This window comes from Haemorhous mexicanus, chromosome 6, assembly GCF_027477595.1.
Source record: "Haemorhous mexicanus isolate bHaeMex1 chromosome 6, bHaeMex1.pri, whole genome shotgun sequence".
In the NCBI taxonomy this organism is placed as follows: Eukaryota; Metazoa; Chordata; class Aves; order Passeriformes; family Fringillidae; genus Haemorhous; species Haemorhous mexicanus.
Window position 1 is genome coordinate 29,485,247 of NC_082346.1, and position 13,802 is coordinate 29,499,048.

General features: G+C 42.2%; 1 protein-coding gene across 11 annotated transcripts in view; it reads left to right on the plus strand.

Annotated features, from left to right (window-relative positions):
• Nucleotides 1-13,802, plus strand: part of NUMB (NUMB endocytic adaptor protein) — a 98,911-nt gene that overhangs the window by 6,427 nt on the left and 78,682 nt on the right. The window contains exon 1 of one of the 11 annotated variants that reach the window (XM_059849594.1): nt 583-677. The exons of the other annotated variants lie outside the window; for them this stretch is intronic. The gene's annotated coding sequence lies outside the window, so the exon portion shown is untranslated. Of the gene's footprint in view, nt 1-582; nt 678-13,802 lie in introns of those variants that run through there. 11 annotated transcript variants of the gene reach the window in all.

The following is a 13,802-nucleotide window of genomic DNA, read 5'->3' on the forward strand; positions in this document are numbered from 1 at the left end:
GCATTAGCAGCACGTCCCACTGCAGCCTCCGGGGAAGGTGTCGGTCAGACATGTGGTTTATCGGGGGGGAAACCGAGGTGGCAATAGGGCTGCGGGAACCCTCCTCCTAGTGCCACCACCGCCGCAGTCGTGAGGCGACAAGAGCCACAGCTAAACCGAATCGCAGACGGGAGGTGAAAGGCGCATCGCCCCTTGGCACATCAGCGGGTCCCCGAAGGCCGGGGAGGCCCCGAGGTGCGGGGAATCCCCGCTCCCGACTCCGGCCCGGCAGCGACCGCCGCCTTCCCGCCGCGCCGCGCAGCCGATCCCCGAGGGGGGCGGGCGCAGCGCCGCAGTGGCACCTCGGGCAGCCAATCCTGGCACGCTGTCCCCACGGCGTCAGCCAATCGGAACCGACAGCGAGAGATTGGGGGCGCCAAAGCCCCGGAGTGAATAAACCACCCGGGACCTGTGGGGCGGGGATGGGCGGGGCCGAGGCTTTGACGGGCAGCACCTCACACAAATCCAACGGCGGGACTTCGCGGCGCGTTGCCAATGGGCTGCCGGGGTAGGCGTGGCTGGCGGCGGGGGCGGGAGCGGCGGCCGGGGGGCGGGGGCGGAGCGGCGGCGGCGGCGGCGCTGCTCGGTGGCGACGGGCGGCGGAGGAGGCGCCGGAGGGAGGCGGCTGCGGATAGCAGGTGAGCACGGCCGGGCCGCGATGCGGGGAAGGGCCTATCGGCGCGGCGGCCGGTGGCCGGAGCCGCGGGCGGGCGCGACGGGGCCGTGCCAAACCCCGCGGGGCGCGGGTGGGTCCGGCGGCGGGGGGGGCGCCGGAGGCGGGGGAAGCTTGAGGGGCCGGAGGGGATGGGGGGGGCAGGGGTACTCCGGGAAAGTGCGTGCGGAGGCAGGGGGCGACGTGGGGGCACCCTCCGGTCCCCGCCCTGGCGGGGGGCGGTGGGGTGGGGCGCGATCCCCGCGGTGCGGTGGAGCGGGGGCCCGGCGCAGGTGGAGCCTGCGGGGGGCGGCCGCGGCACCGAAGGGCCCTGCGGGGAGCACCGAGCCGCTGGCCCGAGGAAGCGACCCCCGGGGCGGCGCCGCTTCATGGGATTCTCTCGGGGCTGCCTCCTGTGCCTGCGGTCTCTCTTAGGCCTTGAATCCCAGCCAGGTTTCCGTCAGAGGGTCCCTCCGGCGCGGCCGCTCCCGGGCGCTTTGTATCGCTTGCCGCCCCTGCGTGGCCGTGGGAGCGAGTGGGTGCTCCGGGAAGCAGGGGCTTCCCCAAAACCCGCTGCCCCGTCTCAGCTGGGGCTGGGGCGCTGTGAAGTTCGGGAGGCGTCGAGACGAGGCTTTTGGGCGATGGTGCTGACGACCCAGTCTGGCAGCGGGAGTTGTAGGGGAAAGGGCCCCTTGAGCAGCGGGGCTCGTCTCTTTTCACCCGGTTCGTGGCTTGGCCGCTGCCTCAGTGCGTGTGCGGCAGCTCGCCAGGCTGCACAAAGGAACAGCCGGCCGGGTTCGGCCCGTCCTGCGGGCGAGGAGGGATGGATGAGCAACAGCGGGGCGGGGGCTGCGGTGGGCCCGGGGAGCATCGCCCCGCTCCGTGCTTGGTCGGTCACGAAGGGTTTAAATGCAGGTCCCGTTTGGAGTGCCCTTAACTCCTTTTATTGCGCTCATGGAGATGAACAGTCTTCAAGAATGAAATTATGTATCCCTCTCAGTAGAGTTAATGTCTTGCAGCAGCTCTGATCTACAACTCCTTCGGTCCAGTCGATTTATATAACCTGCTCATTAAAGGTTTATGAAATGATAAGGGAGCTTTTCTGTGTGCTTCTGTCTTGTTGTCATTATTGCCTAATTCAGCTGTCCGGAGTAGGAGAAGCTTATAGCTGTTAACAATATATATTTTGTTTAAGGGATTTTGTTTTGGTCTCGTTTTGTATTTTTGATCATTCTGTATCTCGAGATAGGCTCCTGAATGAGGAGAGTGAATAAAATGGAAGGCACAGTCATTCTCTTTGGCTACAGTAATACTCTAGGTATGACTTGTAACAAAAAATGTAAATATTTAAATGGATTTCTGACTCAGTTCTATTTGACTTATTGATCTATGGTTACTGCTAAAATGGTCTTTATGCAGAAGTTAATAGTTACCATAGAGAAAGAGATTGTTTTTCTGTTCATCAGTGAGTGTTTTCCATTTCTTCATCTCTTGGCAATTGTCTGTGGAAGTGCTGTTTTTTTCCCTTAGCAAAAGTCTTACAGAAGAAATAAGAATGTGAGTGAAGTCCAAAACAATGAATTTCAGATGTGTTCAGCCTTGCCTGTGATTCTAGGAGTCTTGGTACCTTGAGTTATCCTACAGTAAAAGCATTTTAATCTCTAATTGCATATAATGTTGGTTGTAAGCCTTGGTGAAAATTCAGATTTACAGAACTCTAAACCTAACACATAAAAGATTTTTTTTCCTTAAGTATACATGTGAAATGCAATTCAAATGAACCATTTAAATCCTTACTAGCAGAAAATCTATTTTTCATCCTGGGAATTACTTTCCTGCATTTATTATTTAGCTTAAATGTGTGAAAACTGAAGGTGCATGTAAACTAGACAGAGTAGGCAAGTTTGTTTATCTTCTCACGTAGTGTTGTGAAACCTTCTGATTTTTTGTTAGTACTTTGACAGCATTATGCATTTGGGAAGAAAAAAACCTAAACCAACAAGCCACATTGGGCTCTTAAAACTTGCCAGACTTCTAAGTCTCACATTTTGTAGTTTGATAGAGCCGCTTAGTGTCAGAATGATCTGTAAGTAATTTTCTTTCCTGCCATAATGGATATGATGGGATAAAAACTTTCTGAAATGGTAGTGAAAGTCTTTGCAAAAAGTGCTTCCTTCCCCAGGAATAGAAGCTATTGGGAAAAACATATTATAGTAGACTTTTTATTTTGTGTTTGTGAGAGCCTATTACAGCATTGTGAAGTATGTCTTGAATTCTGCCTATAGCTGGTTTTATTCCACTAGTGATATTGATGGAACTACATAGCATTGGAAAAAAAATGCTCTAATGCTATAGAAATTGAATCTTTTGTACTCTGGAAAAGATGTTTTACAGAAACTGTCAAGTAAGAGATTCGCAGCCTAAGCTGGTCTAATTGATGAGTTTGGAGTTGTATCCTACTTATTGAGTTCATCTGCTTGTCTGACATTCTTCTTACTTTGCTCTTTTCTTTAGGGGAAGGGTCAAAGTTTACTTATATTTTTGTTTGCTTTGCCAGCTTATCAAGCAAGCTTGGTTTAAACTAATGTGAAATCTTGTCCTTAGTCTTGTTTTTGGAGTTTGCTTTGATAAGTGAGCATATATTAAAATTACAGGTTTCTTGTTAAGTCTCAATTGATCTCAAAATATTAATAAGTGAAATTGGAGCATATTGCCTTTCTTTTCCTGCAGAATACCAAGCATAAATTCAATCAAGCTAAGACTTAACATGTCCTCTACAGTCATATTATTGAATTACTACCACAGCAGCTTTGATTTTTCTGCCGATGCTTTGACCAAAAGGATCTGTTTTCCTCTGTTAGTCTTTCTTTGCTGATCCAGCTGAAAATAGCTGTACAGAAAGATGTTAAGCTTCAGTTGGATCAACTGCCTGAACTGACTTCATGGCTATACAAATGTTAGTGCTTGCATAGGAGGAGGAGGAGGCTGTGACCACTCTTTGCTGAAGCAGCTCAATTTTAGTTTTGCCTCATAGTTCTGCCTTGTCAATAGACTTGGCAGCTTAAACTGAAGCTCTGGGTGTTGTGTGTCCTTCTTGACTGTGCATCTTCAGCCGCTGGCAAGGAGGCTTTTGTAGCTGTGAGTTAAGTGAAGTCAGGGAGTTAATCAGGTAGTTAATTGTTTTTTTTTGTTTTGTTTTGTTGAATTTTGGCTGGATCATGTATCTGAACTGGCTGATCATCTAGGTCATGGGGTGGAAATGGGACTTACATTGAAGTGGGGTTGGAGATTGATAGCTCTGATTGAAATTTCTTTGAGCTTTTCTGGAACCATGCATTTCCATCAGCATGACTTGGGTTAACAAGGACCTATAGCAAACTGTTTCAAGCTGGCTTGGCAGGTAAAAGTCACAGTAAATTGGAGAGTGTTGTTCCATTTCTCTCAGCTGGCACGTTGATGTGGGTGGTAACAGTAATGAGTAGAGGATGCAGAACTAGGGATGTGCTCAGCACAGCAACCTCAGACTGACACAGCTGTGTCTGGAGGGGGATTTGTTCTCATCCTAAGGGTGGGATCCATCAAATGCTCATTTTGAACTCATGTTCTTTATGGTGTATAGTTAAAACAGATGTTGCATCAGAAAGAACAAAATTTTAATAATAAGCAAGATCAGGAAGACTCTTCTGTTCTGCTGTGCAGGATGTGGTTTTTGTTGTTGTTTTGTAGGTTTTGTTTTGTTTTTTTTTTCCTTGTTTCTTTTTTATTTTTTATTTTCCTTCATTTTTATTGAGCAAGACTTGCAACTGGCAGATACCAGTTTGGATGTACAAATGGCATCATGTCGTATGTAGCTGCAGTCAGACATTGATCTAGACCCCTTTGAAGTGTGTGGTTAGGAGATAGCTCTGAAAATGTGAATTGCTTTATTTGGCATTTGTCTTACATAGTAATTCTTTGTGGAATCCTGGTGTTCTGTAGTAGTAATTACCAGATGTGATGGCTTAAAGATGTTTCTGTACAGTAACTTCTGTTTCTGCAGAGTTGTGACTGAAAGTGTGTCAGGACAAATTCATTTGTATGTGAGAAATTGCTTAAAAGGAATATGTGTGCCAAAATGTAAAGGTGCTCTTGAGGAAAATAAAAAACCATTAATTTCAGAGTCTGGGGATGTTAAACAAGCTCTTGGCTCCTTTGAGTACTAGTCTGTAGGATTTTTGAGATTTTGCTGTTGGGCTTTGATACTGAAGCCAGAACCAAAGTTGTTACCCTTCTACGTGAAACTGTGGTTTCAAGTACAGTGTATTAAGACTTGGACCAAACTATTTGGAATCTTTTTCTGATTACCTTTCCTTTTCTGGGAAACAACAAACTGGAACTTCCTGGTGAACTGGATTATAAGCAGTACTGTAGGTATGCCTACAGAGAGTTTACTCTTCAGAACTGCTTTCTGTAGGTGTGTACTTGGTCATTGGTCTGGGCTTGTTCACTGATCTACGAGCTGCAAGTGTTACCGAGACTAAGAAAACATGTACTTGGCCAGAACCACTCTTACGGCGTGCTAGCTGTTCTAAGTTTGGATGTGACCACTCTTAATCAGTTTATTTTTCTGGGACAAAAACTCCAAACATCAATGATCTCTCTTTCCTTCTTTTTATGTTGTTTCAACTTCATTAGTGTGATTCAAGCTTCTGTTGAGACTCTACTCTCAGTGGCGGACTGATTTTAGATGTTAAGGAAGCTTGTTTCTGTAATCCACCAGGACTAGAGATACCTTGGCATTTCCAATGCTGTGCAGTTTGCTGATGGGCACCACTGAGCATATAAGAGCCAAACTCTCCTCGTTATTCAGTGTGCCTTGTAGTGCCGAGTGGCTCATCAATGCCTGGATCTTTAGTTAGCTGATATCTTTGTGTATGGCCTTAAGATTTTGAGTGAGGATAGTATTTTTTCAAAGGCATTAATTCATCAACTTCTGTAGTAAAAATCTGTGGAGACATGTGAAGGAGTTTGTTCCCCATATGGAGGAATGACACAAATAGAAACTTGGTTCACAATTAATACAGGCTGGGTCTAGCTTTTGTTTGGTAACTAATGATAAAAGTGTTGGATTTATATTTTCCCACAGTATAAGGGAAAAGTGTGTTCCTGCCTTCCAAATGTGTCTAACAGCAAACTTCTAATTTGGTTCTTGGGTAGTTTTTTCTGGAACTCAGTAGCATTAGACCAGTTCACATGAAGCAAGGAGCTGAATACCATAGTTTGAAACTTAACTGCTGTTTTTTAAAAAAAATTCTCTCTAATATCTGTTTCTTACTCAAATTAATAATTTAAATTCTGTGGGGAAAAAAAAAGCAGTGGGTACTTTTTGTTACAAAAAGATCGTTGTTATTAATTTCATTTGTACAGGTGGCTGTAACTGCAGGACTATAGAGCTGTATAGGTTGTGCTTTGAGGATTGTGGCTTCCTCATGTCTCAGCAGTGGGTCAGATGAATTTTCCAGCCTTTTCCTGTGCTTTACTACTATGCCTTTAGTATATACATTTTTTAAGGCAGGCTATTTTATTGTCAGAGTCTGCTTAACATGGTATTTCTGCTGACTGTTTTTGATTTAAAAGAATGAGATGTGACACTGTTTTCAAAAAGCCTGTGAGGCTTAATCTGGTCTAAAAAGTCTGAGAAAGAATTTACCTATCATTAGTGTGGTACTAGTCAAGGTTTAGTGCTTTGGGCTGGGCTGGGGTTCCTTTGCAGTTTCTTCCTTGTAGTTCTGATCAGTGCAGAGTCTGTATTTATGTTGAGTCATCGCATTTCAGGTTGAAATGTGCATCACCTGTGCATCAAATTCCCTAACCCAGTCTGAAAATCTGAGTATGAGAATTAGATTGTCTAGTTTAAGGTCTTACATAAACCAGAGTTTACAAGATTCAGTGGCTGTGACGTTGGTTTTGCTTTTTGTATTTTAGCACATACCTACTGATAGAGTGGCTTTTTTGGGGTTTCTTTCCTTCCCCTGCAGCCCTCCCACTTGAATTATTAGTCAGGTAGTTAATAGTTATGATTATTTCTGTGCTCTCATAGTAATGGACCTTGAACATTATTGGAGTTTAATACTGATGTCCAATTTTGCTTGTGTCTGTAAAATTCGGTATTTCTGTGTAGGTTTCAGTGTCTATATGAGAAGCATCTTTTGTGTAATGTGCTCTTTCTTTACCTGGATTTGCACAGGGTAGCTTTGAAAGAGTGTCATGACATTTGTATGTATATTTATTTGCACATGAGGGTTGCTTCCTCTTTATTTCAATGACATGAATTTGTCAGAGGCCATTTGCTGGTTTAAAGTGCCTCTCAACTGTGCCATCTTTGAGCAATTGGGCATTCCTGTCTGTTCTCTTAGCTTGGTAGCAGAGAGCCAGCCTCCTGCAAGGGAATGAAGGACTGCAATTCAGTTGGCCTGTATCTTTTTGATAGGATATTTTCTGAAAGCATCTGTAAAATAGTTGCAGTTTTAACAACCGTTTTGTAGGTGACTTTATGTAGAAAATCTAAGCTATGGCTTGGATTTGCTGTGTGCAGCTGGCAAATACAAGACAGTCACTGAATGCTTTGTCAAACTCTCTGCATGTGCAATGGATAGGTGCATCATGCTAATATTAATGTGGATTGTTTATCATTGTAAAATTTGCTTGGCCTACACTCTAACAGCCAAAATACATGAATATTTCTTTGCTGTCAGGTGGGATAGGGTGTACCCCTTTAAGGAGGTATGTGCTTTGTACTGTCTAAAAGTTTTCCTCGTTCTTAGAAGTACAGAATTTGTATCTCAGATGTGACTTTTATTGACCTATATGACATGATATAGATTCATGTCCATTATCTCACATTTCAGATACAGTCCTGTACTTAAGTGTTATTTTCAGTTGCAGTAAGTTATTCTCTGCACAGTCAAGTCTTGCTTTGAGCATAATTTATTTTGTCTGTTAGTTTGTTCTCCAAGTAGTCAGTCTTATCCACCATGTTCAGCATCTTGTCCATGCACAGACCAGGAGCATAACTGTTACTAGAAAATATAATGTGGTTTCTCTGCCTACAGTGTTGACTTAAAGGTGAGGACCCAATTCTGGAAATCATACTGTGTAAAGAATATTTATCATTCAAGCAGAGAAAAAAAAAAAAATCAGCTCTACCATATACTAATTTAAGTCCTGTTAAATTATTATTCTAGTACTATAGACATAGTTCTTCCTTTCTTCTGAGGCAGGCATTGCTGAGGTAGGAATACAGATACACCAAAAATAGTGAGGTCATGTGAACTGCAGAAATTTTATTCTTGATTTGGAAGTCCTAGTGAAGATATAGAAGGAGATAATAATAATAATTTTTGAGGAAATCCAGGATGAAAATCTTTCTGATTCTGTCTTGATTTTCTTATTGCTCATTTTTCTGCTTTAACATCTTAATAACATACTGCAGTATTTTGCTATGAATGAGTATCATAACTTGGTTGGGGAAAAAAAAAGTTTTCCACAAAATGGCTTGCTTTCTCCTGTTGCATATTTTCTCTCACTTGCAAGAATTTGGTTGATTTGATAGTGTATTGCTCTCTTTCCTCTCCTCCATTTCAGGCAAAAAAAATTTTAAAAATGAATTATGTATTCAGAGGTAAGAAACTTTTGGAATGTGATGTGTCCTGGAATTTTCTGAGATGCTGGATCACGACTTATCTCCAGTCGTGCCTGATGACAGCTAAACTTGAACTTCTGAAATGCAATGCAGCGTCCCAGGACTGTTTGATCGTATATTCCTTTCTCAAATTGAATAAATTATTTCCTTATTCCAGGCTTGTTTTCAGCAGGATCAGCCCCTGTTTTCACTTCTGCAAGCACCATGGAGCTTTGGGTCAGGGAGGACAAACAGAGGGGGTGTGCTGTTGCTGAAAGGAAGTGACATGGATCCGGTGCATACAGCTAGTGTAACCATGATGTCGTACATTTTTGGAATGGTCCTGCCCACCTGCCTCCCTCACCCTCCAAAGATCCCACCTAAGATGAAGATTATGCATTCAGGAGCTCTTCCCTGGAGTTTCTTCTGCCTACATCAGTGATTTCTGTGGCACAAGTAGAGATGGCTCTGTCCTTTTTCAGTAGGGAAGCTTCTGTAGGTCTGATTATGTGAGCTGTAAACTGCTGATTGTCTTGTTACAGAGATGGGAGCACATCTCAGCTCCATCAGTGACAGGACATCTCCAGGTACTGTCACATTGTTTTGTTGTCTGCTTCTAGCAGATGCCAAGATTCTGTTTAAACCAACTGGGTCCTACTCACTGCCTTGGCTCTTGCTCCTCAAGTAGTGTGTCACAGTCTAGCAGCCCGAATTAGTTCTGTCCCCTTCCACAATGGCCCTAGAAGCTGGGGTTTCTGCAGGTAAAGGCTGTGCAGCCATCTGAGCACAAGTAAAGACGGGTAACTAAATGCATGTCTTTATTTTTCATGGTATTAGATCAAGTGAGAAATGGAACTGACTGGTGTGGGCAGACTAGGCAAATGCTAAAATGATTAATGTGGTGATCAAGAAGACACTGTTTATCTTGATAATGTTAATGTCACCTTAGGGAAAAGAAGAGTAGTCCCAAAATCTTCCTTCCTCCAGATGTTCTACAAAAAATGGGAAATATTTCTCTTACAGAGGACTGTTTTTTTGTTCCTCTTCAGACATTGTCTCTGGCTCCAGTTACATTTAGAAGTAAACAAGCATGCTTGCTTATGTGGCTTTTACACTGGAAATGATTGCTTATTGTTCAGCTCACTGTTTCAGTGTTTAATCTAGGTAAATGCTGCATGAGCTTCTTGTCCTCTTTCAGAGTGAGTCTTTCAGCTTTCTAATACGCATCTTTGCTGTGAGACACATCACATCTAGAAAAATGGATTGGTTGCAGCTGAAATAGCTGCTATCATGAAATAGCTAATGATGTGTTGACTCATCTATGGGAGATGACACTGCATCCGGTCTAGTTCTGTACAGAGATACCAGATCAATCTGCTGTGAGTTGTCTCAGTTTCTTCAATGGAAAGGGATTGGCATCTGCCAGTCTTGCATTATATCACCCTCAAAGCATGTTCTTTGGTAGGTCTTAGATGTCTATACCTGTTATATTTTGAAATTTACATTAGACTTAATTGCATTTTCCATCCAGGATGTGATTTCAGATACACTTCAGGGCATAGATAATGCCTGCAGCTCATCACCAAAAATTGTGGGTTTACACTGCACTTTTCTTGGTTTTCCATGTGGTGCAGTATTTATAAGGCATGTATGGCTGTCAAGGCTCTAAACAATACTGGCTTAAAGCTGTAGGCCTAATTTTTGGGATAATCTCATTTCATAAAGCTGGGGATAGTACCAGTGTGAAATACGCTGGGAATTGCTTCTCTGCACAGATGTTTACATGGAACTGTGAACAGCCTTCCTACTCAGGACTTAATAGCCCTTGAGATCTAAGCAATGAGGGTGTTGAATTCTGGTAATTCTTAGCTCTTGCTTCTTTCAGCATCTCATTGTTATTGAAGATAGTGATTGGTTTAGGGATGTAGCAAGGATGGTCTTGGGGATTTTTTTTGTTTTTTTTCTCAGAAGCACCACATTCAGTGTTTTCACCTTTTAACAAGAAACACAGTTTGTCTGATATGTTAGGTGTCAGTAAAGAGTTTGTATTTTGCTTCAACATGCTGTTTAACAGGTAATGTTCCCCTAGTAATCCTGATATGGAGTATGTGGAGACCAATCTCATTTATGTGTAGGTGTTAAAGCGAGCTGCATTACTGTATTAAATTAGGTATGGCATAATTCTGTGTTTACTTTGGGGACTTCATTATCTGCTGTTTTAAATTTGAAACTTGGTTATAGAAGTTCCTGGGTTTAATCCTAAGTCTTTCATGCAATTTAGAAGTTGTTTTTATTTTTCTGAAGATAGGAAATTGTCCCTATGTCCTCCTTACAGGCCTTTAGTCCCAATAACATTTGTAAAGAATTTAACCAAGAGAACTGTCATTAATACATATTATTTCTGACATTACATATATTATAATTTCCTATAGGAGTTGAGATCATTTAAGTTCACATGCATAGAAAATGTGTTAGGTGATTACTGTTTAGATTGTAACATACTTCATTACTTTCAGTCTTGTCCAGAGCAAAATTAGGGAGGTTCTTCACATCCACTTAACGTTTTTATGACTTATCTGTTTGGGTATAGAAATATCACTTGGCTTTCATCTGAAGGGTGATCAGAGTAGTTTAACAAATTCACCTTTACTCTATAGTAAATCTAGATCACTATATAGTGGTCTTAAAGGAAGGAGCAGAACATTTATTCTAACTGAGACTAATGGAACATCTAAATATAGAAATTCAGATCATCAGAAAGGGGAAGAGGCAAGGCAGTAGCAGATTGTGTGATTTTGTGAAATCAGTGAAGTAAATCCAATGTGAAGGACTTGGTCTAAATAGAATTCTTGTGGTACACAGGAAATAAAGGATGTTGAAGAAAATTGCAAATTCATTGATAATTTTGTAAATTAAAATGGTTCATGGTGCAGCACAGATTCATTGAGAAGGAAGATGGTTCATGGATCCTCTGCTGTTTTCTTTTCCTTTTTCCTTTTTTTTTTTTTTTTTAAATTTATTTTTCAGTTCTTTGTAATCTCTTTCCATAGAAACTTCAAGGTAAAAGATGCAGGTTTTTGTAGTGAAAGGCAGACTTGTGAGATCTGGCTTAATTTTAATTTTGTTTTGCAGATGTATTCAGTGATGGGTTATTTGTGGTTAAATCCAGAAGACTTAAATTTTTCCATATTAACGTTTAGGTTCCTGCCGTGCCAAACTCCTAGTGAATCATGGTTTAGTTCTCCTGTGGATGGTGGAAAGTTAGAAATGGAAGAATCTCATTGAAATGAAAGTGTATTTACTATTTAGTGTAGAAAATAATACATAATCTAGGCTCAAGTCCTCTTACTTTCTAGCCTATAACCCTTGGGATTTATAGTTGTATGCCTCTTTGGAAGTTCAAAACGTTTCTGTGGTTAATGGGTTATTCCTTCTAACACATCTGATAGATGTGCCTCCAGACAGGGTTATGATATTCAGACAGACGAAGGAATGAGCTGTTAGCTCAAACATGTGCTTCCCAAGCCACTCCGGTTCACTAACAAGTGGTTTTGATCCTGGCAGTGACACTAGTGGGGATGTCTAAGGATGACCCAGGATATTTCATGAATTCTTAACCTGACTGCTGCCACTGGAAGAACTGTTCTCACTGTCCGTTGTGTACTTCTGCTGTGCCTTTTGTATTTGACTTTCTCATAAACCATAATCATTCAATGAAACCCGCCCAAGGTATTTTCTGCTGCGGTGGTGAGCTGGATTGTCTCCAAGTGGTCTGGCAAATGCTGTCTAAGGAAGAATGGGACCTAGGGGGAGCACTGGGCAGTTGGGTTGGCATAGCTGCCTCCTGCAAACTGCTTTGAAATGTGAGTCATAATTTAAGTTCTCCAGTGCAGGGAATAGAGAAAATAGTTTACAGATAGTTTAACCTAGCGCAGTTTCCATCTGGAATTAGGATGCTGATGATTTTTGAGCAAATAAAGTTGTTTGTGTGTTTTGAGAGGGCAGGTTGCACAAAGAAGTAAACAAAAAAGGAGCTACCCTTGAAAAAGTACAGTGTTTCAATTTTTTTTTGAGGGAAAAGTATATTATAGCATCACTTTGAAGGTGTTCCTCATTCCAAAAAAAAAGAAATAAAGGATGGACTGGACTAGAGAGCTGGGCCAAGGGCAAGCATAGCCTTCTAGCCCAGTTGTGAGGGCCCCTTCTCAAGGAAGTGATAATGGTGGAAGTAGTGGTGACTGACTTTGGGACTTTTTCTCCCCTCTTTAGTGTGTGGATGTAACACTCTTGGTGTATTGTTTTTGCTTTAAATGGGGGCTGCTTGGTCAAATGGCAGTAGGTTCATGTTCTGTGGGTAGGGGTGAACTGCACAGCCATGATTAGAGGGAACAAGTGCTGGGCTTGCATGAGAACAGGTCCATTAGAGAATTTCACTTACACAGAAGTTTAGGCTGTGAGAGGAAGGAGGTTATTACTTGTGGTCCCTTAATGTGTGTTTTCATCTCACTCCCTTGCTGACAGCTCTTTCTGCCTCTCAGGGGAAGGAAGAAGCAGCTTTTGTCTATGTAGTCTACCTACAAAACCTTGTTTATTTCAGGAGCCACCTCTCACAGAGAGCTCTGAGCATTGATATTTTGGAGACTGATGCTCTAATGGAAATAAGCATTTATATGTTAGTTTCCAGAATTTCTTCATTGAATCAGCTCTTGCTTTCAGAAGGCTGCATTGTATTTCTTCCCTAGAGACCCTGAGGCACCAGGGAGTGCAGGTGCAGCCTCTTGCCTCCACTGTTCAGTACAATCTGTAGAATTCCATCTTTCACTTGTTAAAGATGTAGAACCATCATTTCACTGTATCTAACATGTTACAGATGGTAGCTGTGACATGGTCATTCTTTTACTGTCTTCTGTGTAAGTGAAGCATCAAGTCAGTACCTTTAAACATTAATTTACTTTCTTAGCAAAAGGCTGTAGCAGTACCAGGTACCCACATCTGGAACATTGTAGCTGATTAACAGGCTGTTAGTCCCCAAAGTCTGCCAAGATTACGGAGTTTTTAGGAAAAAAAATTAACTCTAAATAGCTTTTCTAAAGGAAGCCTAAAGTATAAGTGGGTTTAATTAAGTTAGAAAATTCATCAACATTGACCAGATATTAGAGAGTTAAACACCTTGTATTTATGGAAGAGCTAAAGAATTTTAGCCATGAATGAAATGCTGCAAGATTATAGACTCAGGAAACTTTATTTGGGTAGGAGGAAGTGTTTTAATTTCAGTCTGTTCCAGCCAACCTTTCTGTAATACTCCATGCAAGTAATGACTGTTTTAAAAGTTATTTTGAAGTAAACTTGCATGTTCCATATAAGCTGGGAGAAGAAACTGAATGTTAAGTACACTTTGATCTGCTTTTGTGATAAAGATGCCTGCTGTGTTTAGTCAGCTATACTTTAGTA